The following is a 25,952-nucleotide window of genomic DNA, read 5'->3' as shown; positions in this document are numbered from 1 at the left end:
ACTGTCTTACACAACCTTTAATTACTTGGGGAGCTCAGCATTTTCCATTGTCGTACAATTTGCTTTATCTTCTATTATCTCACCGGGCTGCCAGGCCCTGCAATACAAAGAGAAACACTTTCTGCAACTTCATCCAAGCCAGGCATCTCAAAGCTTTGTACCTGCTCCAAGACAATCATGTTTCCTCCCCTTTATTTCCTCAGAGCAGAAAGACAGAACATCACCCAAACACATTGTTATTAGTAAGTGCATATGCACAGGGTGGCCTCCCCTCCAAAAAATCCCCACCTTTGTGGTGAGAGGGTTATTTCCACACAGCTATCTGTATTAAAACAATAAAAGATAAGAGTAATGAGTGCTTGACACATTGCATGGGGCCAGACACAGCAGAGTGCTTAAGAAAGGGAATAAAGCTCTTAAGCACATTTTCCCATTGACTGGAGCTTACCTTTTATTAAGCACTGAACACAAGTGTGGGGGTGTTAGTAGAAATGGGAATTAGGTTCTGACGTGACATCCTGGATCAACCAGATTTTTCCAGTGGCTTCAGCAGCAGTAGGAAAAATATTACTCATCAACCTGTACCAGAAGCTGTCCTCCTTCATGGGAATTGGCATGCTATAAAGCCCTTTGGGGGACAAGTACCAGAGTTCCCATGTCCTCTTGCCCTTCATACCACCAATAGCACTCAGGTGCCTCTCAAGTGTCTTTGTTCTCCAGGCCCTTGAGGGTAAGACTTGCTCCATTTCATTCCCCTGTCCCCAGTGCAAAGTCACGATGGGCGACTCCGTGTCATCCTTTGCAAGTTGTGTCAACACACTGGAGTTCCCTGGAGTCTGCTGTAAGCTGACAGGTCTGCTGAGATATTGGGTATAATAAAACAATAAAGAACATTTAAAATAACCTAATAATAAAATAAGGCATCGCGGTTTTGCAAAGCATTCAAGTGGTCATCAAAACCCAATGGATCGTATTTATTTTGCAGATTCATTGTTGAGAAGAATAAACAGGAAAAAATAATAAATAGATGTTCCTTTCTTGCAAGGGGGTTCCCCTCAGTGCTGCCCAAGCCATTGCTCAGCCTTCTGCTGTGGATGTGGACTGAGATCCATAAGGAGACCTCAAGCAAAACTGCCTGGAAGAGTATCCAGATTCTTGGATGCACATACAAAGGGACTTCCTTGAATTTCTTTCCTTAGAAATCTCCTGCAACTGCTTTTTCACACATCTACAAGTGCCATTAAAAAAATGTCCCAGCTGGCAAAATGGTTAGAGAACAATTAAAATTCTGAGTCTGATACTGGTTTGCACTGGCGCCAGATTTAATCAACATCATGCTGAAGTGTATCTGCAGAATTGCAACCAGAAAAGAGGCTATAAATGAATAAATATTAAGGGAAGCAAAATTCAGTATTTAAAGCATTTGTGGATGTTTCCCAACACCCCACCCCCGAAGCTTTTATGTACAATTAGTTCTCCTAAGGTCCCTATTGGGGATAATTTCATTAAATAATAGCTCAATGCTGAGTTACAGAGTGAAGTCTATAAAATATTATAAGGCATGTTAAATTATGTGTGAAGCTGAACTAGGTCAGTTAGGGAATAGGGATTTCTATTGTCTGGAAGGTCACACATCTGTCTCCAAGGGCCATGACAACAAGCACAGGTATGCAGGAGCTACCCCACTGGCTCAGGCTGTTGGTCCTTATCCTGCTCTACCTTGGCCTGGCAATTGGCACAGGCAGATGTTTCACTGCACAACCCCTCCTGAACAACCTTCCCAAGGCAGAACTTCTCTGAAGCCCCCATGAGTTAAGGCTACCAGAGGGTTCAAGGGCTTAAAACTCTCTGAAAGGTCTTAAAATTTTTTAAAATGTGCTTATTCCTGCAGATATCTTTTGTTATTTGTGCACGTTTGTCCTTGCTTGGCCTCACTTTTGTTTTATGGCTGTGACTTCCATATAGATTGGGTAGAGAAAAAAATAAATTTTCCTTAAATGAGTTCTGAAATTGTGCCTTTTGTGTTCCTTTTAGTGTTCAAGAGTTCAGTGCAACAAAGGAAGGAGAGGAAAGCAGGGAAGGAGATACAGGGAAATTGCAGAGGAACAGCAAGTGATGTTCTAGCACAAAGCATTAACCAGGTCCTAAAAATACATTCAGAAGAATTTTTAACCTGGAACTAAGAGACAGCATCCATGTCCTGGTGTCCATGGCTTCAAAAAGAGCTGGAGAAGGTGCTGATAGGAAGGTACCTGGAGAACCATCCTCTTAGACAGCGGATTCAATTATAGTGCATGAACACATAACTCCAGGCAGTAAAAGGCTCTGTCAGAAAAAGGGAGAAACAAAAATAAAAGCTGTAGACCAAAACTGGAGAAGTAAGAAATGCATCAGAAACACAAGCCTGAGAGTTGGAAACAAGCACCAAAGGAAACAGCAGAGTCCCCATCTTTTGAGATGATCAAAGCCAGCTTGGATAGCTCTGTGGAAGATATGTTTTAGCCAAAAAACAAGCTCACAGGCTCAGGGCATGAGGGATGAGGTGTGGTTGGATGGCCTTAAGCACAGGGAAGGTGAGACTGACAGTGTCCTGTCACCTGGTGATCTGTGGCACTATATGGCAGGCTGCAGTACAAATCACTTCCCAAAAAACCTTCTTTTCCTAAAGACTGCAGTGCTGTGGAAGCCACCAAACCACAGCTTTTAAAAGAGGACTGATTTCGTGGATAACTAGGTTGAAAGGATACAAAAACACCTCCAGAAATACATCACATCATGGGGTAAGAAGGTCATCCCCATCACTCACAAGGAGACAAGGGCTGGGGACAGCCAAGCTGATGGCTGCTCTTCATCCCTTCAGGCAGGAGAGGAAAGCAGAAGGTTTTCAAAAGGGGGTTCTTTGCTGTGAAGCCTCAGCAGAGCTGGTGGTTAGTTGCAGGGATGAAGGGCTGGGCCGGGAGCACTGCCCTGGCCAGTCACACATTTCTTTTTCCTTGGCACACTCAGCTGCAGCATCATAGCACCACTCAGCTGATCCCAGGGAGACTTCATCAGTTTCACCACAATCCCCTGGCTTTAGGAGGAGCTTGGCTAGATTGGTACTCTACAAACATCAATTATCAGCAGCATCAATTAACACTGTTAATCTCAAATTATAGTTAATACCTGTCTGTGGTCAGAACCTTGTTTATAGTTACATTTGCAAAGAAAAACACAGGGAGCCTTATCCACCTCCTGGCACAGGCTTGCTCAGAAGACTCCAACAGGGATGCCACAGCAGCTCTTGTTGGCCCCAAGCCACCACGGTGGTCAGACTTAGCTCTGTGCCACTGCTGGGGTGGCACAAGCACTGCCCTGAGCTGCTGCCTCAAACTGAGGGAGCAGCACCACACAGAAATCAGGCAGATGCAAAATACTGTTCTCATTCAAGGATGCAGAGAAGGAAACCCACTGCACAGCCCTCACCCCTGGCATTAGCAAGGAAGTCCAGATCTAGTGAGCTCTGCCTTCTCCTTGGAGTAGCTTTAGGCATGGAAATGGCTTCCTGCTACCATTAGCTTTTCCTGATACAGTAATTAATGTGCCTTCCTGCAGAAGGAATACCGATTGAGAGGTAAAGCCATTGCCTGGAGAGAGCTGGCCTTCCAAGGAAGTGCTAATTAGTCCTTATTTTGAGAAACCTGGTTAAAGCAAGTGAGCAGGTGTTGCTAGAAATTGGAAATAATCTGTACAAACATGTCCTTTCCTATGTGACAGCAGAGCTAATTACACCTCCTTGGGTCACCGCTCCATTTTACCTAATATCTCTTTGTCAAAAGTGTCTTCCTGGTGCCTGGCACTGGCTGCCAGAACAAACACTTTAGCACTCGGTGTCAGGGGTGAATCAACTCCTTCTCCCATCGTGGCTTGAGAGGAAAGATGTTGCTACCAATCCCACTTGCTCCAAGGACAGGGTAAACCTCTCCCATCTCCTTTCAGGCATGCGAAGCACCGTGAAGTGCACCCTGCCCTGTGCCTCGCTGTCCCATTGCCAGCCAGGTTCAGGGTCATCTTCCTGGGTGTCAGCATGGGAAGGGCTTAGGGATGGTTATGTGCTCCATCCCACTGCCCTGGCGTGCGATCAAAGCTTCACAACCTCCTGGGAAACTGGAATGTTCCCTGGGGGAAGGTGGTGATTGACGTGCGGAGAAGGGATGATGCCATGGCAGCAGCAGAAGCAATCACGAAGCCCATTATTGTTTATATAAGATGTTATGTGTGCAGACTGTCTCAGACACAATGGTCTCAGTCTCAGGCTGGGGGGAGGTGTCCATGCAGATCTGCAAAGCTGGATCTGAGGAAAATGGGAAGCGATCACTCGGCACAAGCCAGCACAGGAGGAAAGCAGCCGGCTGCGGGTTGATTTCAACAAGAAGAATTTCCTAAGCACCCTCCCAAAGCAGAGGTGTCTCTGCGTTGTTTAGCAAGTGTCACGCAATCTTAACTCCTGGTTTGCACCACATCCATAGGAGGAGATGGGCCAAGCACTGTCTGCATGGCCACAGAGACATCTGTGTGTCACTGTGTAACCTGGGAGATCCTCATGGCCCCCTGGACCTTGCTTTGCTTGGATGCATGGATGTGTTGGTAATGCCTGGGAAGTGAGAACTGTTGGAGGGAGGGAACACAAACACTGTGGCTACATTTGGGAGCAAAAGCCCATTTGTAGGGTGCCTGCTGAGGCAGTGAGGTGTGTGCTCTTCCCGCAGGCAGAGGATGCTGGTACCCCCAGCAGAAGCTCTGCCATGGCCACAGGCCTCCCGCCTTTTGTACCAGGATGAGGATGCACCTGCAGCCCAGGATTGCCTCCTGCCATGAGACACCCTGGCCATTCCACCTGGTATATACAGGATAATAAATGAGGACAGGTGCAGTACTGAGGCTGTGATAAATGTCAGTGCAGACAGAATATGCTCCTGACAGCTGGCCATGGGATGTTTCAGCCCAAATGTGAAACACAAGCCCAGGCAGACCTGGTGCCCAACAAGTCCAAGGAATGGGGGCAAATCCTCAGTATATTGCAGGATAATGTGAGTTTTGCCTCTGTTGCAGCCGCAGGTGCAGTGCAGGCTGAGCAGGGCAGAGCCCTCAGTAAAACACCACACACATCAGCCAGCTCAGGCAGCTTGCACACAAAGCCCTTTCTCTACAGGCAGAACCTGTTCGGCATCCACTGCTGAGCCACCTTAGCAGCAGCAGCAGCAGCAGCAGCAGCAGCAGCAGCAGCACTTTCCCCAGCCCTGGGCACTTACAGCCAGGGCTGCAGCTGGTCTGAATGAATGGGAGCTGAGCCTGGGGCATGGTGGCACAGCCCTGGTGGGACCAGCAGTGGGATAGCCCCTTTCCAACCCCAGCAGAAGGGGTGTGAGGGGTGTGCTCCTCAGCAGTGCAGCTGCCCCTGCAGTTGCTCCCAGCACTCCTTGTCCCAGCAGCTGAGCATGGCCCAGCTGGACATGGGGGAAGGAGAGGACAGACCCCTTTTGTAAAGTTGATTCCAGACATACTGCCCTACACGTGCACCCTGAAAAGAGGAGCTGTTAAGGCTCAACTAATCAGAGCTGGGATCACACTGGGGATGAAGTGGCAAATTCAAGGTGGGAGCTGGTATTTAAGACACAGGAGTCAATTGCATTCCTATGGAAATGCTTGTTTGGGTCCTATTTTCCTCCCCTGCCCACTGTTACCTGATTCAGAGGCCCAGGAAGAACATGCATTATTGCTTGCAGAAGAAGATAGCCAGAACTGATCAGGGCGGTGTCCTTGTCCACCCACAGGAGAACCCACTTTCATGCTCAGTTTTTCCTAAAGCCACTGCTGCCTCTTGGAGCTATAAACTTGCTTATCAGAGGGACTGACATGGCCCTGAAATGATAAGATCTGATTACTTGTTCTGTTAACATGCATAAGGCAGAGCGATGGTGATGATCCCATCCCTGAGATGAGGAGAAGAGATACAGAAGTAAAGTATTTCCCCACTGAACTCTTAGTCAGAGCAGGAGCTAATGCTCCACTGCTCCATTGTCTCCCTTTTCAATCAGGGATGTCCCTGTACTTGATTCCACAGAGGTGGGATGCAAGTGTCTTAGCAGAAACAGAAATATCTCCCTCTCTCAGCTGGCTTGTTGTGCCCTGGAGAAATGTCCTTCCCTCAGTCTCAGCAGGTCGAGTTAGTTTGATCTTTTCCTGTGGAACACACTTCCTTAGTCCAATGTTTACCTTTCCCATAACATCACTACCATGCTGACTCATGGCAAATTAAAGTTCAAGTATTATGCAGGAGGCTTAGAAATGTCCTCCCTGAGACCTGGAAGCTGGCTCCAGTCTGAAGATGGCTGCAGTTCAGGCCTCTTCCAGCCATGATGCTGACTGTAAAAATAAATCCTGTTGGTTAAAATAAGAGCATACCTTGGATACCCCTTCAGGTTTCTGAGACACCTAGGTCAAAGCTGGTAAAGCTGGGTGTGGGATCATTTTGTTTGAGTGGAAGCTCAGATTCATCATTCAGATGACATCTGATGATGGGATTTTAAGCAAGTACACACATTTCATAGGGCTTCTAATAGGCTGCCTCTACTGACAGCTTAAAAGCTGCCAGTAAACTTTAAAGTCCAGCACAAGGAGTGGTCACCATACATGACTCACTCCGGCCCCAAAGCCCTACTTTATCCACAGGTGATGTACCAGCTCTTGCAGTGATGGAGAAATGCTGCTGCCCAGGGTGACTCTCAGAGCATCCTGCCTTTGTAATGTGGGACAGGGATGGGGAATATAGAACTGAATTAACTCACCTTAAGAGATGATGGGCACAGTATGGACTCAGCAAACTCTGGTTTCATGCAAATCCATGGCTGTAGCTGCTGCTGGTGTGTGTGTGCATGATGGTGGGAGAAGCTTTCTGCTTACCAGCTCCTCCTGCCCCTTAATCCTGCAGCATCTCCTGCTTGCTGCATGGCTGTGGGATTTGCTGGCCCTCAGAGAAGAGTTGGTGTCCAGACTGGACTGGATTTGGGATTGATAAAGGAGAAGATCAAGGAGCAAATCCACTACCTATTGTGACTTCAGAGGCAGATAAAATAAAAGCACACTCTCCCTTCCTCCAACAAGGAGTCAGCTGAAAATTGTGCTTTTCTCCTGCAAACAAAACCTCTTTCCTCTGCCATCTCGATGCTGCTTCAGTTTGCAAAGAAAGGCTGCTAATGTGCTCACCCATTGACAGAGCAGACTTGAAGAATAGTTTATGGCACCTACTGTACTCTCTACTCAGAGATGTAAAACAATTTTCACTGTAGCTGCTGAGCAGGGCTTGGCTAGTACAGCCATGTCCAGAAATATCCAGCAAGAAAAAAAAAAGACACTATTAAAAACACTCACACACAAGCCAGGAAACATCTTATTATAGATCTTGGTTTGAAGAAGGGAAATTAAAAACCCATACCCACACTCAGCATATGCCCAGCTATATTTGTCTGATCCATTTATTATCTTAGCCAATGCAATTTCAGTGTTGCACTACTCCAGCCTTTCACGCTAAAAAAAACAACAACAGCCCAGTGCACAAGATGCCATCGCTGCTTTACAGCTGTGGCCTATCCTGTTTCTCTGAACATTTGCTGATCCGGCATCAGCACAATACGGAGGGAAGAGGAGGGTGGGGGTTCAGATCTGCCTGGAAGATGTGGATCACAGCAAAGCAAAGCTCTTCCTGTATTTATAGACATGCTCCGTCAGAAGCGCAGCAATTTGTTTGTGCGCTGATCTCTAACATTGTGGTGGAGAAAGCATCACTTTGACTGGGATCCTTCACTAATGATGTACCTCATGCATGCATTTTCCAGGCTGTGGAATTGCAAATCCAAGCTCTGGCAAGGCCACGGCATGCATACAGAGTTAAATATGCAATGGAAAACATTACAGCTCGGTTAGTTATTGCTCCCATAGTGCAAAGACTGGAAATCGATGCTGCAAGTACTTTATGAAGCAGTAGGAAGCTCTTGGCGCTGGATTAAAGCAGTGTGCATGCTCATGGGTAAGAGTGGAAGAAACACAGCCATGCTGTAGGCTGAGGTTCTCCAAAGCCACCTGCGGGTGTAGCCATGCCAAAATCACTGGCGAGCCCGCTGCCTCCATGGGAGAGGTGCCACGGGATGCTCCATAGCATTCCAGTGCAATGGTGCTGTACCCGTGCCCCTAAGGCAGGTTTGCACCAGCTCCTCTTGCACAGAACGGACACCAAAATATCACAAATTCAACGTGAGCTCAAGTGGTCTGTTGGCTGAAAGAACCAAAATAGTTTGGGTAGCTACTTCTGAGTCCTTGATGCAGCAAACTTATACGGGGCTCTGCAACACTCGCTTTTATTAATAGCCTGGATGTCCTGAGCATTTTTCTTTTTCAGTTCTCACGAGTTATTTTCACTGTACAGCCTCCCATGATCACTCAGTTTTGGGAGCTGATTGGACCAACTCGTGGGACAAATCCCCACAGATGAAAAAAACCCAAACCAACGCACACCCAGAGAACCAAGAGCGTTTCTATAAAAAGTTAGGAACATGTGCGTGGTATTGTGGGTACAAACAAGACTCGGCACGTATCTCTCTGCCTTTCCTCTGCTGAAAAAGGCTCATTTGGGTACGTGGGGCTTTATGTAAAGGAGATGCTGGCCATGCATCATGTGCCACTCTTGGTGGTACCTGTCCCCTGAGTAGCCCATCCTGTGCAAGCACTCAAGGCATTACCCGACAAGGGTAAGGGAATTACATTTCCCTGCTAGCTCTCCTGTTTGTAAAGCAGTGCTAGGGATCAGATCTGCCTGTGACTTGCTTTTGCATGAAAACCTGCCCTCTTTTAGTACTTTGAACATCCTAGGAAAGACTATTGTGCAGGGGCAGAAAGTCCTCACAGACACAATGAGTGCCGGATGGGTGGGGAAAAGCCTTTGGGGCAAATGCTTCACTTAATTCCCACAGCCTGTCTAGGCAGAGATGTCAGGTTGTACAGCCACAGCAGTGATGTGGAACACCCACAGCAACATCTTGGTCCTGTAGAAATCAATAGCAAAACCCTCCTGAATCCTGGACTGATGCCAGGCCATGAGAAGAGCAAATTGTGCAGAAAAAGCCAGAGTTAGAGAAAAGCTACCAGGAGAAAAGGAATCAGTGCTCTGCAGGAGCTTCCAAAGGCCTTTAGGGTTTGTTTGCTCCAACAATGAGGTATCAAGGGAGCTTGCAGGATGGATTTAAGCCACTACGGTGGGACTTGGACAAACCAGGATCTCCATGAAGATCCAACGCAGACTATTAGGGGCACAGCAAAACATGTGCTCAGATCTCTGGGGATATTAACTCCTTAACTCACTGTGCAGGTAGTACTGCACGACCACAATGACTGCAGACCATTTTCCCCTCCCACATTCAGGTCCTGTTCTGGATTATGATCACTCACTGAATGAGAACTCTGGATTTTATTTTACGCCCCTCTGTGTGCCTTTTTATTGTGCCATAGCCAGGCTCTGCTCTGAAGACACTTCTATTCATATTTTCAGGAGTTTTGTTTGATCTTTGTCTGTATATTAACAGGATGAGCACTAACAGCACAGGAGGACATTTTTCTTGCCTCCAACTCAGGTATTTGGACAGACTTGCCAGCTGCCAAAGTCTAACACAGTCCCTGGCTTGGACTTGCTTGAAGCATATAAAATCTTCTGGGAATTTCTCAGTAAAATCCATTTGAGCATATGCAAATTACTTTCTTGCCCTCCAAGGTTTGACACAGCCTAACCTAGAGGTACTGGGCTGGCAAACAGACTGGGTCCCAACATATTTTATAATTCCCAGCAGTATGAGTATTAGAGCTACTCTAGAAAAAGCTGGCCAGAATTTTAACTGGGGAAAAACACTGCATTTTCACCCCCTCTATTTTTGGAAATGTCTGAACATCTCTAAATAAAAGAATAAAAAAATTAGCTGGAGGTAGAATCTGCCAAGGTGAGATATATCAGGCTGAAGCTGAAGCAAATGGGAAGCACGTGATGGTCGCTGCATGGATCACAGCTCAGCTCTGCTGTACCGGAGATAAGGACCCCATGCCAGCACCTCCAAAGCTGCAGTGGATCCTGCCATCACAGCTGAGACATGGGGAAGGGCCCTCCACATTTCAGCATTGAGCCCGTGGGCAAGTAGTACACCTGGTGTGATGTAGTCAAAAAAAGTAGCGCAGAAAGTAGATCTGTCTGCTGCCCAATCTGCCAGACTGTGCTTTCCCCCCAACAGATACACCCACAGACCATCTCTGCATCCTACATGTGATGTATGTTCCTCTGGGAGAATGACAGAGGGACCTGACCTACAGCAACGCCCAAAGCTGATGCTGTTGAAAAGACAGGGAGTTGGAAGATATTTTCTCCACAGCCACTGACAATATGGATATTTTAGCACCACCCCTGCACATAGCTAAGATAAAAATAACATTTCTATAAATGCACCACTATATTCTGACGTCGCACAAGACTCCCAGTAAAATCACTCGAAAACAACTTACTATTTATCTCAATAAAGCAAGCTGGTCTCTAGTTTTTCCTTGTCTCTTCTCGCTAAGAAAAAGCCCCTGGAGGATGACTATTTTGATAAATTGCATAACAAATTACGTTTCAGGGCTGTACATCTCCATCGCAGAGCATGGATGCAGTGTAAGGCCACCTGTTTACATGAGCTATTTTGGGACACGGTGGACAGCCCTGGCTTTCTCAGAATCCATCAGCAGTCAGTGTTTGTTCCCAAGCATGCACACATACACCCATCACTGCACGCCTCTCATTGACCCCGTGTTCCCACATATTCCCCCCAAACATTCCCCTTCACACCAGCGGATAACCAGGAAGATGTTCCACTTGAGAAGGTCTGATAGCAAAAGGAAAGAATTCAACTCCTCCCCATGGTGGGCTTCCAGCTTTGATCTCCTGGATAGCCACTGCATCTGGTGACCATCTGTGGTTAAATATGGCTTCCCAGGAAGAAATGCTCAGGCTCAGCACGCGGAGGTCAGTTATTTTTAACCGAAACCCATTCCACCTTGGTGCCTCAGGAAAACAAGCACGTTCAGCAGAGCTGGTCCTTCAGAGCCAGCGAGTGCTATCGCCACGTAATGTTGCTTTTGGCAAACAAAGCAGTATCACCTACTTGCCCGGGCTGATCCACTTACAGCATGGCTGCCAAGGGAAAACAGGATGAAGAAAGGATGACACATTACTAATCTCTAACCATGCATGTTCAAAGTGCAAATGGAAAGAATGAGCACCCTTGACACCACACTCCCCTTGTTTATCACCGGAATAACTGGAGCCCTGGATGTGACTGGGCAACTTTCCCCTGAGCATGAGTATGCCTCTGTCCTAAGGAGAGGGTCAAAGGGTGAACTGTGACTCCAGACCTCTTCAGCTACAGAGCTTCTGAGCTGGAATCTCACTTCTGAGAAGTCAGTCATGCAGTGGCAGGGATACAGGGACACTAAAACTGGGCCATGTCAGACCAACAGCTCCCACTGCAACGCAACAGAGAGCAAGGGCTCAGTGTCTGGCCTGCCTACTGTTCAAGAAAATCTAACAAAGCAAAACCAGGAACCCATAGAATCAAAACACTTGCCTCCTCCTCTCTTCATCCTGTCCATTTGTCATGGGCAAATGGGAAAAAAGGGGAAGAATGGCCTCATCTGCATCTCTCTGTCCTGGTCAACACCCCACCTCATCCTTGGGACCATGCAGCTGGGACATTGCTTTGCATTTTGCCATCACACGCCTTGTGCAGTGTAAACTCTGCAAATCTTGACTTTGCAGTGCCGGGATGTGTGTCTGTGCTGAGTCAGGGCTGCGCTCTGACTGACAGCCCCCTGCTCCAGGAGCCTCCCAGGGCTTCGGTGGGGGAAGTTCTGGAAGCAAGGATGTTATGTAAGTGGATAGCTATTTTTGTCTGAAGTTTGGTTCTGTACTCTGCAAGACTAAAAATACCCGCACACAAAGCTAAAGAACGTGTTTCTCCATGCCCCTGCTCCCGTCATCCTCTTCCTGGTGGTGGCACCTGGTATTATGTGCATTGCAAAGAGCAAGGCTTCTCCTTTGTCACCTGCCTCCTCCCCCTCTGCCTTCGTCATCCCCTGAGCCCACAGTCCAGCACTCCAGACTCCACAAGGACTTCCACCATAAGGATATGTGAGCAGAAAGTAAGACTGCCTTAAGGTGCCCACAGGCAACTGCTGTAGCTCTGAGGCCACATGCATCTGGGGCAGCCCTCACCTGCCAGCTGCAAAGTCCTTTTAGCAAAGCAATCACATTATTACCCCCAAATTATGAGGAAGAAGGGTGTCCTGGCAGGCAGGTGAGGGCAGCACAAGAGGCTGTGAGCTCCTGGGAGAGGAAAGGCAGCTATGTGACTGACAGCTGCTTCGTTTTAGCAGAAGCCAGTGCGAGAAGGAAGCAAGTCCCCCACACGTCCATACTCCAGTCTCAGAGCAGCACATACAGATGACCTGGTAATGCTGCACCATGACTTCTCTTCTCTGCCCAAAACTTTCTGAATGATCTTGGGTGAGTGTCTTAGGGACAGATCCACAGAGGTCTGCAGGAAGGCCTTTGGGAGATGGCCCAACAGCAAAAGTCTGCTTGTCTTGGCTCCTCCCCCTGTAAGATTCAGATATCAGCATAGCCCCACTTCACCCAGTATCAAAATCATACTTTTCTTGCTGGCCAGGAAGTGGTCAAGGGCCTGGGAGCAGAAGCCAAACTGAATAAGGTGTAGCTCAGACACAAACTAAGCCTTTTATTCTGCTCCATGAAACTTCTTTAACTGAATAAATCACACCTGCCACAATTTTGATGCTTTGAAAAAAACCCCACTGAACTTCTAGGAGATTGTCTACTGTTAGTTGAAGACTTCAGACAGTCAAATGATACTTGCTAATTCTGGTACTATCCCTGGGCCCAGACATCTGTCCCTGCTGGCAGGTCTAATGAGGACTTTGGTCTGCTCAAGAAACAGTTATTCATCATCAGATCTCTTTGCCCCTTATGTAAATGCTCTGCTTCATGTCAGAAGAAAGGGGAGGAAAAAAAGTCTATAAATAAAAAGTCAGCAGCTATTTTTGGAAAAGAATTTTCTTCCTGGTGTATGTGTCTGCGTGTGTGTAAACAATTGTCTTCTGCATTTTTGTCAGCTTATCTTGTATCTTAAACAAATACCAAAGGGCATTTTCTTTAGATTTTATTTTATTTTTATCTCTTTTTTTTATGGCCTGGGTGTCTTTATCAGTCTCTCTGAAGGACTCCTTCTGGGGTCACGTTCTCCAAGCACCACCACATGTCCACGTGGTGCCCACTGTGGTAACTGAGCTGCAACTGATGCTCAAGGCAAAGTCTGGCCCTTGGAGTGCCCTTGGCAGGGCTTGTGAAGACATCATTACCTACAGCTTTCTACCTGTATATTTATACCTGCTTATTGAAGATATAATTTCACCCACCACCGTGCTGAGGGGGTGCACCTGAGACTGGTTTTTGGCTGCAGGGAAGTGCTCCCTGCACCAGCCCCCTGCCCATCAGCGTCCTCTGAAGCACAGCACTGCCACTGCCTCTTTCCAGAACGAATAGGTGGGGAGAGACATCGCTTAGGTGCCCCCAGAGCAAGCTGGAATAGCCTGCCCTGAGCTTGCAGGAGAGGGCTGGGCTGAAGGGATTTCAAAGGAAATGAGGTGGCTGCCATTTCAGATGGATGGGTACTTTGGGGAGGGGAGCAGGCAGGATATACATAAAATGAAAAGCAACTTTAGGAGAAGAAACGAGCTGCTAATGGCAATGGAAAAGCTCTCCACAAGACACAGCAGCCTTATGCGTGCTGATAAGAGATAGGGTTGAGTGGAACATCACATTCCTGGACCATTCATAGCTCTCCTTCCTATGAAAGCAACAAGCTCTGGGGCTGATAACAAAGGAATGTCAATGCAGAGCTGAAAAAAACCCCTGCCAACCCTCATGTGTGCTGCTTTAAATATTCCCAGGTACTCGGGACAGAAAGAACAAAATTACTCAAATGCTGGAGTTGCCAAGACAATAGCAAGCACATTAAGGGGTTAAAAAAAGTGATTGTCCTTGTCCCCAACCTCTTGCTGCCAGCATCAGAGACACAAGTTTGTATAGACCTCAGATCCAACACACACGTGATGCCACTTCCTGCAAAGAATCATCAAATAAATAATAACTTCTAAACTATTTAGCTGAATTCCCATCCTGTTGAAGTCAGAGTTCTGTCACTGCACTAAGAAGGGCCAGAAATGAAGTGGTTATATGTGGCAGAGGGGACACTTCAGTCCAACCCAACCTCCCAATCAAACTCAGTACCCGATGAGAGCCCGTCAGCGCATCCTTCTTGCGGTGCAAGAACTCAGTGTTTCCTTGATCCAGTTACCCAAAGACTCTTGAAGGTCTTATGCCAGCATGGAGAATATGTTGAGTACTGTCACCCACAGGTCCTGACTCCCTTGCTCTCAGAGTTTCATAGATTCTTTCAAAGGCCAAAAAAAAAACCAAAACAGAGAACAGGACTGAAGATACTTGGTTTTTCTCCCTTGTCTACTTTTATGCTTTGAGCTATCATGGGAAGGTTTTCAGGGTGGGTTCCTGTGTGTCCAGGCTCCTAGCCCAACACATCCATGCCCTGATCTTGGGAGGCAAATGCCCATGCTACAAGTGCAGTAACACAGGGGCCACATGTTCTGCCTATCTCTGAAAAAAATCAGGCCAGTGAAATCTCAGTTTTATCAGTTATAAACTGTGATTCCCAAAACCTCTTCCCCAGATCCTGAATACAGTCCTTTGCCTGAATTTGGCTTTCCTTGCTCAACACCACCTACCACACTGGGAAGTGGGAAAAGGACCACAGCTTTTTGATCTTTATGGTGGCAGAAAACGTTCCAGAGAGCCCGCTACCACTTGGCTCCTCTGGTTAACCCCCTGTTGCCAGGGCCACAGGATGCTTTTAGCTGGGCTCCTTCACCACACCATGCAGCAAACTCAGGGCTGCTTCCACCCAGAGCTGGCTTTGGAAACGAGTGCCTGTGCTCACTCTGCTGCAGGCACCAAGCTCTCCGTGCACCAGCTTGGTGGGAAAGTAGGTATCAGAAATCAAACAAACAACTCCTCCCCCAATTTCCAGGGCTGCACTGTGAGTGCACATTCACATGACCTGGGCAAACCCAGAACTGAGGTGTCTCGACTTCTGTGGGGGTTAGGGCCAAAGGCTGGACTCAGCTCACACACTGAAGTCAGTGTGGTTTTGTGGGTGCAAGCTAGACTGGAACTTCAGTCTGGTGGTTTGAGGAGGATGGCACAACTTAGCTTTGATTTGAAAAGGAAAGAGAAACAAAGTAAAAGGTGCCATTCCTCTGCAGATCTCAAAGTCTCTACTATTTCTGCTGCAGTGGGCTGCTTTCCCCAGTTGACAGGGCACTAGAGATTGTTTCCACCAGTTAGCTGCTCTCGTGGGGCATGAGAACTTCCTATCCTGTTGGATAGTTGGTTCATCTCTCTTTGCTAGGATTCCCTCTCCCCACAAAGGTCTTCCATAAGGATGAAGCCAAAGCTTTAGACTTTGTGTGATATCAAACCAGCTTTTCTGTACTCACTCATCTTGCAACCACAGTTTGGATCTCTGCTCTGAGTTCTGTCTGGGTAGGGACTTCCTACTCCTGTTTACTCATCTGAAGCATCTCCAGGCAGCTGAGTGTTGCAGCCACCCACTCAGCCTTACAGAACAAGCATATTTCATCCCAGTTTCAACAGTGTTTTCTGGATTTCCTTTGCTGCTAAAGGCAAAACAAGTTCCATCTCACCCAAGCAGAATTACTGCAATGTGGAGAAGAAAAATAAGGGAGGCAGAGAGGACCTTCAAGCAGGAGGAAGGTTTCCAGCAAGGAAGCATAGCAATGATGATGTAGTGCAGCACCCAGCCAAACACTGCCTGCTCCCCACAGCTGCCCCAGGACCCACTCTGTGGCTTCAGCTAGAGCCACCCCAAACTATTGTGATGGTTTCACCCCACCATCGTTTATCCACACTCTGCCACCAGATAAGATGACAGGTATCTCTCACCACCTTGATTTTCTCCTGTTCATTAACTGCATCATTTCTTTTCAGTCACTGCCTGAAGTCTTAGTAGGTTCTCGAGGGAGCACTGGGGAGGCAGGAGGGTCTGGCAGGTTGGGCAGACTCTGCCCAATGCCTTGCCACTCATTGTTGCCTTGGTGTCACTAGTGGCAGAAAATGTGAAACCTACATTTGCCCTAATGCTTTCCCAGGCAGTGCAATCCCTTCTAATTTTGGTTTTGCTGTTCCTGGCTCACACCCCTGCAGGGGTCTTGCAGCAGTGCCAGCATATCCATATGGCAGTGTCACATTTTAGCCTGCCAGTGGTGCCCACTTTGTATTTCTCTGTGCCAGTGAAGGGTCTTCAACAAAAGGCATGCTTGTCACCCATGGCCAAAAGTCAGTATCACCCAGGAGCTGCCCCATCACCAGCTGGGACCATCCAGGTGCTGAGACTACTGTTGGGAAAGCCAAGCCAAGAAGTGACTGAACAACCGTGTCCCACACACAGTGTGGAAATGATGCCTCGAGTAATCCTGGGAGTGAACAATCCCAAACAGTTCTTCTCCTGCCTGACTCCACAGAGAGCGAGGAGGATTGAGTTCCCCCCAACACCTTTTCCAGCAGCAACATCTTTACTTTAGCTGGATTCAAGGAGGCCAGTTAGACCACAGAGTGGGATGAGACCAAGTCTCCACCACACAATTTCATGCCTCAAAGTAGCCTTCAAATACGAACTCAGACGTTTTGTCCCCAGGCCAGAAGGACATCAGATGCCAATATCTTCAGATTCCATGATAAAATCCTTTCCCATCTGGCCTCCTCTTCTGTGGGCTTCAGAGAAGGACTGAAATAATTTGATGGTTTTCTGAAGTTTCCTGGTTGCAGTTCTCCTGGTAATGATAATAGTTCAGTGGCCTCGTTCACACTGCCCAGGGGTACAAATACACCTTGAGCAGCTCTCCCAAGGAATTTCTTTAATGAATGGTAGTTGTTGTGTTTTCTTCTGTTGCAGCTTCAGGTGACATCTGAATTAGCAACTAAAAATTAAGAATTCAAGAGGATTTCTAGTATCTGGGGTGCCACTTACACTAGGGACACAGCTGAGCTGGCTGACTGGCAGGTGAATTATTGCAGAATTAATTTTAGTGTCCCATCTCTGTCCTGTGCTGCGACAGCAACCTTTTAGAAGGTGGAGTCAAGCTTTGACATATGAAATCCATCTCCAGAGAGCCCTCAAAGGACAATGAAAAGCTTGCTCCAAAAATATCCTTCATAATCTTTAGGAACAAGAGGAAATTCAATTTTCCAAAGGTGGGGTGTTTTGTTGGTTTTTTTTTTTTTTTTGTTTTGTTTTGTTGTTTTTGGGGGGTTTTTTCTGTCATAAGGTACAATACAGAAAAGCAAGGGAATATTTCAGAGCCTCACTTCCTGTTACTCATATACTGCAAACTGTCTTCAGCACAAAGGGCTGAATATTCCCAAAACCTAAATGAAAAAAGTAATTCTTCCATGATTCCATATTTGTCCTTTGTTTGTTTTATCTGAATCTACTTTCTCCTCAGACAAAGAGACTCCTTCATACCTGCACACATCCACACTGCAGCCTATCTAGGTACCATGTAGACCAACATGTTTTACTTCCAGCTCAGCAGAAAACACAGCTACAGAGGCAGGATTTTCTCCAGATGTGCTGACATGACCAGGACAGGAGGTGCAGGGAATTGCTGCAGTCCAAATTGCCATAAGCACCACTGCAGTGCCAAGCCTGAGCCTCACCCCAGGCTACCATCAGGGATCCTTAATCAGCCTAGTTCACGGCTAAATGAGTTCCTTCTCTTTGCAGATATTTCTGGGCAGTGATTGTTGCCTATTCAGGTAAAGGTTTCCAATGAATTCTTTTAAGGCCACTCCTTTTCCTTACTTAATCCCTGGTTTTCCTTCTTCAGAAGTAAAAACTCTCAGGGGGCACAAAAGCATTGGGACATTTCCCTTTTCCAGTGCTCACGAGCACTCGGAGGCAGAAAACACTGCCCGGCAGCGTCTCTGCAGAGCCCTGATCCCTCTTCTCCCAGCATCCCCAACCCCGCAGCCATCCCGCGCCCGGAGGAGAAGGCAGCTGGCTGAGCTGCCACTTCCCTCTCTCCCAGCCCAAGTGACCTTAGTGTGAAGAAATGTTTTCCTGGTATTCAACCTACATTTCCCCTCGCCCAGTTTATCCCATTGTTTCTACTTAACCCTTCCTCAACAGCCTCATCACCCTGAGAAGCTCTGACTGTGTGTAGCTGCCATGCACATTTCTGACATGATTTGGGGTAAAGTAAGTCAGGTTAGCAACATACATGGTGCCCCAACAGACAGGCGTGTGTTCCTATGCCTTTCACACGTCCCTTATTTCAGGTCTTGAATTACCCTGTGACTTTCTGTTGGAAATAATCAACAAGAAATGTAACATCAGTGGATCAAACCTATGGAGGCGAGCCCCTTGCCCACAAGGAACAAAATCCACATCCCCTTGGAGCTTTCTGCAGGATTTCTTTCTGCTTGGTTTGTTTGCCCCACAGCTGCTCCTTCTCACATGCAATATTCCCCACTGGAGGTGTACATGAAAGGAATCAAAACACCAGCACAGCCTCTGCATTGGACACAGAGAGTTCAGAAAGGGACAGTGGATGCAGAAGGGTTGTGTTTGGAGCTGGCAGTTCCAAGGTGGATCCCTGCAAACCCTTCTGGGAACAGAGGTTATTGCTGCTGGTGTGGGGCAGTCTGAAGCCAGCTGGGACACAAAAAGCATGGTTGTAACTCTTTAAAGAGACATAAATAACCCTTTAAAGACATAATTTATCTGGAGGGTATTAACAGAGAAGGTATTGGGATATTACAAAGCACCTTTGTGCTGTGTCTGACTACTGCTACCCACAAAAGCAAAACCTGTTACTAGCAGATTTCCTGGAAATCACTTTGAGCTTTTTCATGTTTTCTGTGAATTTCCATTACTCCCTCCAAATACAAAACGTTTCTTTAAAAATACCTGAGATTAACAGAGAAACATTACAGAATGTTTCTTTAAGAGTTTAAGAATCACTTAAAGTCCCTCTGCCTTGTGATCTTCTTTAACCCTTTAATGCTTGTCACACTCTCCAGGGTGCATTTCATGTCGGTACCCTTAATAAGGGCACGTGAGATAGTACCTTTATCCTGCCAGATCTCCCCCAGGCTTCCTTCCCAACCATTTACTGCCTTTCAGCCATTCAGTTATGTCCCAGGAGCTATCTCCTTGGTCCCAACACTTCTCTTTACCACTGAATCAACCACAAGCAGAGCATTCCTTCAGCAAAACATGGTCCAAATTGGGCCTGTGCAAAGTTTTTACCTTTGTACAAGCCTGGGGATTCATTAGCAGATTTTCAGGACTTGAGGATGCTCAAAGTACTGTTGAAGGGTTAACGCTGAGACTGTTTTCAGACAGTGAAAGGTCTGGCTACAACTTCCCTTTGTTTCCCTGTTCCTTCTCCCTTTCCCACCTTCCCTCCTGCTGCTTCTTTTATGGGTATGTCTTTACTGTGCCTCAAAAAAAAAAATTGCCCCTTGACGGCCTTGTTTTCCCTTGACTGCTTGGGGCTATCAGAGGTCCAGTCAGAGGGCGGCTTTTGTAATAAGGAAAGCTTCTTCCAGGCAGAGGAAGACACTGCCTGGGGCTTCTATATCCACAGCCTTTCTATTTCTGGCTCTCCCTTTTCACAGGGCTTTGTTTGCTAAATGCTGCTCTCCCCCAGGGGACATTAGTGAGCATACTTACCTCAGAAACAGAACAAACAGAAAAGCCCCCAACGACTCTGGCGCAGCCCACCCCAAAGAAAAGGGGCTTTGCATCTTACCTCTCTGCCTTTTCCACTTTCAGCAGGCTAATTAATAGGAATGCCTTAGCAGCTTAAATCCTGCTCTATGGATTTCAATTTGCCTCTTGAGGTGGAAAGTAAAAAGGAATCCTATTTTCAATATAGACAGGGGTAGGCTGTGCAGAGCCCAAAGCAGTCCGAGAAAGGTCACTGCAATAATGAGATGCACAGGCTCAGAGAGCCCCAAGGAGCTCGGGGGAGCTGGCATCAGATGTTAAGGCAAACCTAAGGGCCCCAACCCTTCCTCTGATCGCTCATAGAAGGATTTCAGCCCATGACATCGGCTCACAGCCCTCCCAACCCCAGCATCAGAGATGTGACTGCTGCCTGCACCCACAGGCTAGGTTGGGCATCCCTTCCCTTCCCTCCTGCCTTATCCTGTGCAGCACAGCCGGGTATTGGCACCACCAGCAGCACACACACACATGGAATTCAGTGATCTGAATTCCTCAAGCCCTTTACCATCCCGGTGTGTTCCAGGCCCTTCAGCTCAGTCAGAGCATTGCCAGGGTGCCCTGCTCAGCAGCTGCCAGCCCCATTATCTCACCCTGGCTACAGCCGTGCTTTGCATGGGTTTAGTGGCTTTGCCATCTCTCATCTTCCCAGTTCAGCAAGTTTCTGAATGCCAGGCTTTCCCCATGCCTGTCTCACACATAGTACAAGCATCCTGAAGGCACCACCAGTTCAATTTTACAGTACATTGTAGCATGGTGATCTGTTCTAAAAGCAGGGGAGTTTAGCTAGAGCAGGATCAAGCATCCAGCTCAACACCAGATTTTGAGGCAATGCTTGAAGTTCCTTGTCACAGTGCCTAAAACACATAGGATGGGTAAAGCATTGCAGTCTCTCAAGATCTGCACAGGAAAATGCAGATCTGGATCTAACTGCTCTTCTTCCTGAACCTTTTTCCTAAAAGTTTTCATCAGTCTTCCTGCAAAAGCTCTGTTTAGTCCAGTCTCATCAGTGAAGCTGCTCTCCCATCTTCTGAGGGTCCCAAAGCTCCCTCCTGGAGGTTTTCCATCAGTGGCTGTTTTGAACATTTTTTTCTGATGTCTCTTGAAACAAGCCAGTGTTCAAGCACGGCCTGTCTGACACCTATCCCGAGGTCAAGCCAATAATTGCACTCCTTGCCCAGAGCCGCTGAGGCAGTCACAGTTTGCACCAACCTTTTAGCATTTCCACTGCCTCCAGCTGAGTGCAGCCTGACTTGGGAAGTTTTCACTTTGTCACTGTTGACGCCTGCAAAGTCACCAAAAGCATATGCCACCTCCCCAGCCCTCTCCTGAATAGCAAATGCTTTTGACACTTCTCCCTTCCTGAATTTCATACAACTGGTCCCTCAGCCAGAAATTCTCTAACCTTGAATGCAAATTTCTCCAGGGTCTGACAGCAACATTTTGATAAGGTATTGATAACAAGTGTGTAATGGTTTGCATCTACACGTGAGACCACCCTGTTCCCAGGAGGGCACGGTCAGGGAGTTGGTTGTAGTCTTGGATGGTTCTCCAGGCTCCCAGCTACCACCACCAAGGATTGATCTGCCCATGGGAAGGTACTCTCATTCACTTCTTGTCTTGCCAGTCCAGCCAGTTACTGCTTTTTGATATCCAGCCCATCTCTTCAGTTCTTTTGAGTTGAGCACTCACATTTTCTCACCTGGCACCAAGCAGATGAGAAAACACTTGTGTGCTCAAGTCACAAGTGCACACCTCTATCAGCTGGTCTAATTGCAGCCTGGTAATTTCCAATGGGGCAACAACAGTCTTGCCAAAACCAGCTCTTGGTTCCCTAAGCACTTGCTGCAGCAGGAATAAAGCTTCTCAGAGAGGAATCAAGTCCTTTTAACTTGACGGGAACCACTGAGCAGCTCTGCCAGAGCAACAATATTCCCCCACTGCTGGCCTGGATGAACACTGTGAACCCAGAGGTGAAGGACTTTCATAGCCCATTACCCAGCCTCCTGAGCCATGCAGTTCCCAGCTGCCACACAGAAGTTCAGTCCCTGCTCTTTTTCTCCTTCAATCTCAGCTTGCAAACAGAGTGTGAAAACACATTTCCTCATCTTTGAGTGTTTTTTTTTTTTTTATTTCCTTCTCAGCATATCTGCTCCTAGCCCATCACCTTGAGGTGCAGGGAAGAAGACAGTCAGCATTTCAGGAGAGGTCATGTTTAACCTTGTGCATGACAGAAGCTGGAAACATGCATTATCAGTAGCACTAGGGCATGAAGCTGAGAATAAGTAGTGTTGTAACTTGGATACTTCAGACACAGCCACGGGAAGATGCAGTGATGTGTTCTTTTATCTCAGCCTAACTCCCAGAGGGTCGCTATCATACGAACTGCTTGCTAAAAACCAGATACACCTTCAGCCTCACACAAGTTGCAAGTTCAAACCCTTCTCCCCCAGTTAAAATAATGATTAGAGATGGTTACTGGAAATGTCAGAAAGCCTGGATCCTGTCTTGAAACTGCAAGCTTGGTGACCCTCCTGACTACCTACACATGCAAGGGAAGCCTGGCAGGTCCTGCGTGCCAAGGCAGAAAATCATAAAATGATTTAGGTTAGAAAAGGCCTTTAAGATGATCCAGCCCAACCATTAAACCAGCACTGCCAAGTCCACCACTAAGCCATGTCCCTAGGTGCCACATCTACGTATCTTTTAAATGCCCCCTGGGAGGGTGACTGACCACTTTCCTGGGCAGCCTGTACAGGGCTTGACAATCCTTTTGGTAAAGAAATTTTCCCTAATATCCAATCTGAACCTCCTCTGGTGCAACTGGAAACCATTTCCTCCTGTCCTATTGCTGGTTACCTGGACACACTCCAGCACCTCAGTGTCTTTCTTGGGAGTGAGGGGCCCAAAAACTGAACAGAGGATTTGAGGAGTGGCCTTACATCCTTCCCCTACCAGCAGCACAGCGGCATCTTATGGGTGTTTCCACCAACAGATACCAGCACAATTTGCAGATGAAAATAGCATGTTGTCATCACTACTGCACTTTCTGGAGAGTGGCAAGGCTGAGGTTAAAGAATAGCAATGAAAATGAGACAGAAGTACATAAGATGGTCAGGAAAGTGACGCAAAGTTTTGTCTGCTGTTACCAACTCAGGTCAGGATGTCCCCATTGTCAGTGAAAGCCCCTAGAAATGGGTCTTCAAAGGGCTGCCTAAAAGTGTCCAAGATGCCAGGCTGGTGCTTACCAAAGCTACTTTCTTCCTCCATGTGAAATTTCCCATTTTTACTTACATTTAGCTGCTCAGGACAAACTCCAGGAAATACCAGCTAAAACTGTGCTAAAACATGTCAATAGCACAAAGGGAGGAACACGTTTGCCTGTCCCCAGCTCTCTGAACTCTTTTCCTAACCTGGCAAAGACTAAAGCAATTCAGACAGTGATGGAGAGACTCCATTTGGGTGGAGGCAAGACCTGCCATGCTGTCAGGTAGGATATGACTACAACTCCATAGTCCATTCACGGACCCAGAGCCTGGATGTGCATCAGTCTTCAGGGAAACTTTGAGGTTTGATGGGTCCCTGAGCTAGGAAGTCAACCTATGTCTTCAGGAAAGCATCGCTGTGTCTCTCTTCCCCCAGAGGGGACACTCATCCGTGCACACTGGAACACCTCTCTTGCAATTGTCTTTTCTAAGCATCTCTATCGAGCCCCTTCCCAGCCCAAACACTTTCTGATAAAGTCAACACCAAAGATTTAGCTCTGGCCACAGCACGGTTCCTGCCTTTATACCAGAGGCCAGTGCTGCAGGTAATACCTCACTTCCAGCACCAAGAGATTTATTACAGCACAAAGACTGGGAGATGGCACTTGCTGCAAAGAGCTCAGTCTAACAGGTAGAGATCCCTGATCCTCATTCAGACAGGAAGCCAGCCAAAGCCTGGGGGACAGCAGGATTTTCCTGGGAAGGCTATGGCTCTCCTCAGTACCATGTGATACCCTGCTGCACCACCTCGCTTCTGTGCCTGCTCAGCACCACTGACCCACACAGTGTTGTCTCTGCACCACTGAGCAGCACGTGCCTGGCGCAAATTAATCTTCTGATGTCCAAAATCCAGCACTGTCACATGACTCCTGGACTGCAGGAGGAGGAGCAGCAGGTCTCAGTGACTGAAGCCTCATTTAAATGCTGCATGCCCACTCTCAGGAGCTGAAAACACACCAAATATGAAGGACGAGCAGAGGGAGCAAGGGGATTACTCGGGATGCTCGGGGCAGCTAAAGCAAGCAGGTGTGAAAGTTTTGCTTTGGTAGAGGTCCTGCAATCTGGCTGACACATCCAAACTCTCCACCTGGTGTGCATCCTCACTTGGATCAACACCCCTACAGGGTACTTCCTAATGGTCTATTGATTTCAACAGATGTCCCAGTAAATGTGTTAGAGAGGGAACAACACCCCAGCAGCAGCTGCAAGTTCATGTGCTAATGCCCCCCTGTCTGGTGCAAAAAGGAAAATGAGTTTGGAGAGGGTAAGTTCTTAACAGGTGAAGGGGATATTTGCAATTCTGGCAACAAGCAGCCTACCTCAGAGCAGGGGCAACGGGGGCAGGCACAGCACAGCCTCCCCTGTGATCTGACCTCAAAACCAGGGTCACCTCCTTGTTCACCTTCCCAAGGCTCCTGCCACCCTCCTGACATCTCCATCCTTGGAGGAAACACCACTTGCCAGGCCCAGCCCTGCCAGGGCAAGGCACATCCCAAAATCCACCTGCCAGCTCCAGGTAGGGGACGACCTCCTGGTGACCATGGTCCTGTCAAAGCACCAGGCCTGGGGATCACAGTGTGGGGCAAAGCAGCTCGGCCACATGAGGAGGAGTGTGGCAGGCAGCATTCCCTGGAGCAGCCTCTGCCGAGCAGCAGAGCGAGGACTGCATTTCTATTCTGGGGCTGTCTGCGCTTCCCGTTCGGTGCGACAGCCTCAAAGGGGGGTTAGCATTTATAAGGCTCCAGTCACATCATCCCTTTGTTCCCATGAAGTCAAGAGGCTGCTGGGGAGAGAGGAAGAGAGAGCAAAGCACCTCAGCAGGCTGCCCCAGCCGTGGCTCCCTGCCAGCAGTGGCACTTTGCAGGGAGGCAAAGCAAACAGCACAGTGATGTCGGTGATTGCCCACCTCCTGCCACGGAGCAACACAGAGAGGGCAGTCAGATGCTGGGAGCACAGCTTTTCCCTCCCCAGGTGTCCTCTGATGGTGGAAAAGGCAAAAAGGACAGGGGAATATTTTTTCCCTCTGGCAATCTATAAGATTGCATCTATAAACACACTCCAAAGTCCTTGTAGACCAAATGACAGGAGCTTTAAAGGCTTTTGAGTGATGTCAGCTTCTCAGCTGCTCCAAAGCCATTCCTCCTCCAGAGCCATTCTGTTTTCTGATGCGCACAGATCAATGTCATGCCACAAAGAGGCCCAGTGCCTTCTGCATGGGCAAGGAAAGGAGCCTCCTACAAAGGGAGGGGACGCCAGCAGGGCCCCAGGAAGAGGCAGCAGACCCCGTCAGCCCACCCTACCCAGGCCACACACAGCAGGGGGGGATAGACAGCAGAGCAGAATCAGGACAGAGAAGAAAACAAGAGTCTCACAGAGGGAATTTGGGGAGTAAAGGGGAATACAAGACAGGAGGGTGATGCAGATGTGGCAAATGGAAACTAGAAATAGGTCCTGTGCACACAAGAGCCCTTGGTAAGAAGCAGCACAGCATGAATAAAAGCCATGTTGGAGCTTACCTCAGAGTGCTGCTCTTCAGCGATGCACAGCACCTCTACTAAATACAGAGGAAACCATTTTGCTCTTGACAGGAGGAAGGGGCAGAGACAAAAGAAAGATAAAAAAAGAAAAGATCCTGCAGCAGTACTAAGCCACAGCTGAAGACAAAGGCCTTTGA

The 25,952-nt window shown here is 47.8% G+C and overlaps 1 long non-coding RNA gene across 2 annotated transcripts; it reads right to left on the bottom strand.

Annotated features, from left to right (window-relative positions):
• LOC116441397 lies at positions 1–25,952 on the bottom strand. 2 transcript variants are annotated; one of them, XR_004239053.1, is made up of 4 exons: positions 25,795–25,952; positions 2,174–2,325; positions 449–855; positions 1–97 (listed from the first exon to the last, which is right to left on the bottom strand). It is a non-coding gene; the product is annotated as an uncharacterized LOC116441397 (long non-coding RNA). The 2 variants fall into 2 exon arrangements; XR_004239054.1 differs by lacking the exon at positions 25,795–25,952 and adding an exon at positions 5,724–6,363.

This window comes from Corvus moneduloides, chromosome 3 (genome assembly GCF_009650955.1).
Source record: "Corvus moneduloides isolate bCorMon1 chromosome 3, bCorMon1.pri, whole genome shotgun sequence".
Classification (NCBI taxonomy): domain Eukaryota; kingdom Metazoa; phylum Chordata; class Aves; order Passeriformes; family Corvidae; genus Corvus; species Corvus moneduloides.
This window is presented reverse-complemented; position numbering and strand designations above follow the sequence as displayed.